The 6,711-nt window shown below is 46.2% G+C and overlaps 1 long non-coding RNA gene across 1 annotated transcript; it reads right to left on the bottom strand.

Annotated features, from left to right (window-relative positions):
• Window positions 1–2,043: 2,043 nt before the first annotated feature.
• Window positions 2,044–4,006, bottom strand: LOC140719940 (uncharacterized). Its single transcript, XR_012097052.1, has 2 exons — window positions 3,918–4,006; window positions 2,044–2,136 (listed from the first exon to the last, which is right to left on the bottom strand). It is a non-coding gene; the product is annotated as an uncharacterized lncRNA (long non-coding RNA).
• Window positions 4,007–6,711: the final 2,705 nt, after the last annotated feature.

The following is a 6,711-nucleotide window of genomic DNA, read 5'->3' as shown; positions in this document are numbered from 1 at the left end:
GGCGAATGTATGGCAGATGCAGTTTAATGTAGATAAATGTGAGGTTATCCACTTAGGTGGCAAGAACAGGAAGGCTGATTACTATCTAAATGGAGTCAAGTTAGGAAAGGGGGAAGTACAACGAGATCGAGGTGATATTCTACATCAGACAATGAAAGCAAGCATGCAGGTACAGCAGGCTGTGAAGAAAGTTAATGACATGCTGGCCTTTATAACAATATAAATTGTGTATAGGAGTAAAGAGGTCCTTCTGCAGATGTACAGAGCCCTGGTGAGACCCCATCTGGAGCATTGTGTGCAGTTCTGGTCTCCAAATTTGAGGAAGGACATTCTTGATATGGAGGGAGTGCAGCGTAGGCACACAAGGTTAATTCCCAGAATGGCGGGACTGTCATATGTTAAAAGATTGGAGCGACTGGGCTTGTATACACTGAAATTTAGAATGATGAGAGGGAACCTGATTGAAACACATAAGATTTTTAAGGAATTGGACAGGCTGGAGGCAGGAAGCATGCTCCCGCTGATGGGTGATTCCAGAACTAGAGGCCACAGTTTAAGAATAAGGGGTAGGCCATTTAAAACAGTGATGCGGAAAAACTTTTTCACACAGAGAGTGGTGGATTTGTGGAATGCTCTGCCCCAGAAGGCAGTGGAGGCGAAGTTGCTTGATGCTTTCAAGAGAGGTTAGATAGAGCTTACAGATAGCTGGGTCAAGGTATATGGGGAGAGTGCATTAACGGGGTACTGATTGTGCATGATCAGTCATGATAACAGTATATGGCGGGGCCGGCTTGAAGGGCCTAATGGCCTTCTCCTGCTCCGGCTGTCTATTGTCTAAATGTGTAAACTGTCTTCCGTCTCTTCTGTTGACATCTCACGTTCCTTGGAATAAACACAATGAATTCTGAAACCCTCCCACCTGCACCGTAGCTTGAGCCACGTGCTAAACTATATGGTCTTCCTGTGTCTGGGCACACTGGGACGGGTGGTGGGACAGTCCTTTAATATAATAGCTAAATACCTGACCTCACTGTGCAGAAACACCTTCTCATACATACCGATTTCGTTGGTACATATATGGACCAGGACGTTGAGCTGCTCACTCACCCACTTAAGAATCATAGAATCTTTCTGCAATAGCAGTTGAGCCTCTTTCTATTGCACTTAAGTCAACAACATTATTTCAAGGTGTTAGGAGAGGGGTCACAGAACATTCCCATTGAAATCCTCTCAATTCACATCTAATCCTGTCGTGCTCTCAACCCTCAAAATGTTTAATCAATTTCGCTGCCACTATACGTTTACATCAGTTCAGTTTTGGGTCCCATTCATAGAAACCATCTATTTCTTCCCTCCACACTCGATTCAGTTTTTAGACACTGGAGTTTGAACGGCCTTATGCGCATTAAGGATTTGTGCACTGGAAACATATTCAATTGTTTTGATAACCTGTGCAGTAAATATGGCCTTCCGCATAATCATTTTTTTCAATACCTGCATATTCTCCACTTTGTCAGAGAAAAAATTCCCTCTTTTCCTGATGTACCACTTGCTTTGTTGTGGGACAAACTCACTCTTAGCTTTAATAATAAATGGCTGATCACGGTACTATACTCTCAGCTGATGTCTTTGGGAGTTCAAGATCTAAACAAAACTACGACTAGCTGGGAGGATGACCTTGGTGTGGAGCTGGCTGAGGAATATTGGGCAAAAGCACTGAATAGGGTTCATTCCTCGTCATCATGGGCTAGACTCGGGCTCATACAATTTAAAGTTTTACACTGTACATTTAAGTAAAGCCTGGCGTGCTGACATATATCCTGGGACAGACGCTGGCTGTGACAGGTGTTCCTTATCTCCGGCTGGTTTAGTGCATGCATTTTGGTCTTGCCCTCGGCTTGATGGCTACTGGGCACAGGTTTTTTTAAATTATCAGTGAGGTTTTGGGGGTGACACTGAGACCTTGCCCGCTTATTGCTGTATTTGGTGTGGCAGATGGTGTTTTGGGTTTAAATGCAAACAAGTCGATTATCATTTCACTCACATCGCTTTTGGCCCGTAGGAGAATCTTGCTGGTCTGGAAATCTGCCACTCCCCCATCTGCTGCTGCTTGGTTAGAGGACGGAATGTTTTATTCTGAAATTAGAAAAGATTAAATTCACCCTGAGGGCGTCTGTGAGACAGTTATATTCGAAATGGGGGCCCTTCTTGTCATATTTTGGGAGTCTTAAGGAATTACCTTCCGCATAATCATTTTTTTTCAATACCTGAAGATTCTCCACTTTGTCAAGGATGAATATCCCTCTTTTCCTGATCTACCACCTGCTATGTTGCGGGACAAACTCACTCTTAGCTTTAATAATAAATGGCTGATCACTGTACTATACTCTCAGCTGATGTATTCGGGTGTTCAAGATCTAAATAAAACTACGACTAGCTGGGAGGATGACCTTGGTGTGGATCTGGCTGAGGAATATTGGGCAAAAGCACTGAATAGGGTTCATTCCTTGTCATCATGTGCTAGACTCGGGCTCATACAATTTAAAGTTTTACACTGTACATTTAAGTAAAGCCAGGCGTGCTGACATATATCCTGGGACAGACGTTGGCTGTGACAGGTGTTCCTTCTCTCCGGCTGGTTTAGTGAATGCATTTTGGTCTTGCTCTCGGCTTGATGGCTACTGGGCACTGGTTTTTAAAATTATCAGTGAGATTTTGGGGGTGACACTGAGACCTTGCTCGCTTATAGCTGTATTTGATGTGGCAGATGATGTTTTGGGTTTAAATGCAAACCAGTCGGATATAATTTCACTTACATCGATTTTGGCCCGTAGGAGAATCTTGCTTGTCTGGAAATCGGCCACTCCCCCATCTGCAGCTGCTTGGTTAGATGACTTAAAGTTTTTTTTTTTCTGAAATTAGAACAGGTTAAATTTACTCTGAGTGCGTTAGTGAGAAAGTTCTATTCGAAATGGGGGTCTTTCTTGTCATATTTTGGGAGTCATAATGAATTACCTACTAGTTGAGGGCATTTGATTGCACTTGGGAAGTTGCTTCCCTTTTAACACGCACATGGGTTACCTCACAGGGTGATTGATGAATTGTAATATGAGTCTATTCTTGATCATCTGAGATGTTGTAGATGTGCGTGGGACTTCGGCTTGAAGTAATGTGGGGGTATGGCTGTGAAATGTCCGTACTTGTGTTTGTGAAGGGTTGTATTGTAAATACATTAGCTGTCATTGTATGTTCGGGGAGGGTGGGTGAGGGTAAGTTTCTTTAGGGGTAAGATACAAAAGCAAAATTGAGGAAAATGTAATCCATTATTATTCTGTACAGTGACCTTTCTTCAATATAAAATATATTACAAGTAAAAAAGAATCATAGAGAAGGGACGGTGTGCTATGAAAAGGGGAGGGAAGGGGAGGAGAGTGGGGCCACAGAAAGGGTGTTCAGATTCAGCCTTTGGTGCAGAACGTGTGAGGCGCCATTTTCTGGCTCCCTATCTCTGAATGGAATCATATCTCTGTTTAAACGCCGAAATCCACTGACCCATGGCCAGGAGACAGAGACAGAGTGAGAATCCTTCCATAAAATCCGCTCACACACTCCTGGAAATATGCACTGAGTAACGCTCCCTCCGTAACGATCCATCACCCCCCCCCACCGGGTTCATACACAGAGTGCAACTCCCTCCATATTGTTTCAACGCACACTCCGGGGTCACACACAGAGTAAAGCTCCGTCCACAACGTCCAAACACGCAGTTCCCTGGTTCAGATAACCATAGAAGGTCTCTAAATATTATCCCATCACACGCCCGGGGTCAGACATGTACCTCCCGCACCGTCGCAGCGCACCCTACCGGAGTGAGCAAAAGAACGAAACCCTCTCCCTCCTCCGGTCTCCCCACTCACCAATACCCAGCATTTCGGCTTTCCAGTAGTCTTGAATTGTGTGTGTCTCTCGGGGATGGTGTTTGTGTGTGTGAGCGGATTGTGTGCTGCCGTTAGAGGAAGGAAGGGGAGGAGAGATGAAGCCAGGGAAAGGGTGGTGAGTTTGCAAACACTGATGCAAGTGGTGTGGAACACGTGACCGGCCTGAGCATGCAAAGTTGTGGAGAGATTCAGATCCTGGTGATCGATATCCGGTGGAAAGGGGGGAGGTGTAATACAGAGAGGGAGAATAAAACCTAAATGTATCGAGGATGGGGTAAGAAGGGGAGAGGCATTAGCGGAATTTAGAGAAGTCAATGTTCATGCCATCAGTTTGGAAGCCGGTATATACCGGCTGGGCAGCGTCCAAACTGATGGCATGAACATTGAATTCTCTAACTTCCGTTAATGCCCCGTCCTCCCCTTCTTACCCCATCCCTGACATATTTAGTTGTTTGTGTTTTACTCTCTCTCTACCCATCACTCTTTTCCTGTTCTCCATCTTCCTCTGGTGCTCCCCTCCCTCTTTCTTTCTCCCTAGGCCTCCCGTCTCCTGATCCTTTCCCTTCTCCAGCTCTGTATCACTTTCGCCAATCACCTTTCCAGCTCTTTCTTAGCTACGTCCCATCCCCTCTGGTCTTCTCCTATCATTTCGCACTTCTCCTTCCCCCCCCCGCCCCCACTACTTTCAAATCTCTTACTATCTTTCCTTTCGGTTAGTCCTGACGAAGGATCTCGGCCCGAAACGTTGACAGTCCTTCTGCTTATAGACGCTGCCTGGCCTGCTGTGTTCCACCAGCACTTTGTCTGTGTTGTGCAGGAGAGGATGTGGGTCACGAAACGGGGTTGCTTGTAGGCGAGGGATGGGTGACGGAGACGGGAGTGGTGTAATGCAATCTGTGTGACGGTGACTGGGAATCGTGTAGGAGGAGGGCGACAGAGTCGGGGTGTGGTTTTGGAGAGGGAGGGTGTTATGCATGAGGACTGTTATAGAGAACTATATATAACTGTATAGTTATGGAGGACATAACTGTATGTTATGGAGGACTGTATTCGAGTTACAACACAGAGTCTGACTCTGTGTTGGTATCGTTGAGTGGTGAGATCCTGCTGTGGTGCAGAGCCTGTCAGTGTGTCAGTGTCACGATGAGCGGCGTGTTCATGTCAGATGTGGGTTGTGGCAGTGACACCGAAACACTTTCAGTGTCCCATTGAAGAACATCTCCGTGTCACAGTGAGAGTTGTGTGTCTCGTTCATAGCTTATGCAAACGATACTGTCCCACTTGCAATCTAGTCTCACTAATATCTGTCGTGTTAGGCTTAGAGGCATTGACCCCTGAACTGAGCGCATCTGCCCTTCAAACAATACGTCCTGCATTGAAAAGTACGCCGCTCAGAACATGAGTCAGAGCAGGCTCAAGCTTTTGCTTCTTGACTTTTTCAGAAGTCTTACAACATCTGGCCCAACAACCACTCAACTATCTGTAATGACGTTCTTGTTTACATGTCCCTACAACTCTAGTTTATACCACCACTCTCCCCTTTTAATGGCAAACCCTACCGCTGGGATATTAGTTCGATTCCAGTTCAGGTGTAAATTCAGAGAGTTGCTCATGGGAGAGGAAATGAAGGAGCTGAGCGAGGTGAGGGCGATGTGGCGCGGCCTCCAGGCAGGAGTCTGTGCTGCCCCCCAGTGTTCGTTTGGCAGAAGACACGCTCTGCTCTGAACAATTGTAGATTACCGAGACATTCAAAACGCCCAGGGGGTCTCAAGCTGCATAAATGTGCATGTGTGTGTGTGTGTGTGTGTGTGTGTGTGTGTGTGTGTGTGTGTGTGTGTGTGTGTGTGTGTGTGTATACATAATGCGTGAATGTATTGACAGAGATCCTGCATATGCTTGCTATCTTGATATTTTATACATATTATGTACGCTCCAACCGTAACTCTTTAGCCACATTTTAAACTTAATGTATTTTTTTTTCTAATTTTGTCCACACCTGCACACCGGCTCCCTTTTTCTACGTATATAGTGGTGACGGTAACGACCGCACACAATCGAGGAATCTCGTTCTAGTCCACAGTCCCTCTTTTCCGTTCCCCTAACAAAGAGAACACTATCGATACAACTCGCCATATTTCACCCCTGCTGAGCCACAGAACCATAGTCACTGCCAGAGACCTGACCGGTGAGCCTTTCCCCTGTTTGGTCATTTGCACCTCTCTCCTCCCATCCGGAAGCATCCAAAGTGTTCTATCTGTTATTGAGCGGGTTGGCCTCAAGGGGTCTCTGCACTGGTTCTATCTGTTTAACCCCTTCCTGTCCGTCACCTAGTTTCCTGTACCCTACACGGTGGGTGTAAATGCCTTTCTATATGCCCTACCATTCATCCCCTCAGCTTGCCGAATGATCCCGAGTTCATCCAGTTTAGGTTCCAACGCTGTTCCGCAGAGTGTCACGCGGTATGCGTGTGGGTGTCACGGTATGGAGTCGCTTAGCGTCCGGTCGGGGTTGTGTCCATGTCATGGTGAGGGGTGTGTAGGTGTCACAGTGACAGCTGTGTGGCTCGCTCACTGCCTATGCTGTCTGTGAAGTGGTTGTTCTCTGTGTTTCGCAATCTATCGTCAAAGTCCTTGATCTAACCCACCACCCTTCTCTGTCCACTCGATGAGTTTAAATCTGTCTTTTTGCCCCTCTTGCAGAGCAGTGAACGTAAATCACCGAACAGAACAGACCCTTCAGCCCACAATGTTGTGATATGCCAATTGAGCTAAAT

The sequence above is a fragment of the Hemitrygon akajei genome, unplaced genomic scaffold (genome assembly GCF_048418815.1).
Source record: "Hemitrygon akajei unplaced genomic scaffold, sHemAka1.3 Scf000033, whole genome shotgun sequence".
Classification (NCBI taxonomy): Eukaryota; Metazoa; Chordata; class Chondrichthyes; order Myliobatiformes; family Dasyatidae; genus Hemitrygon; species Hemitrygon akajei.
The sequence above is the reverse complement of the archived record's forward strand: the minus strand, read 5'-3'. Positions and strand labels throughout refer to the sequence as shown.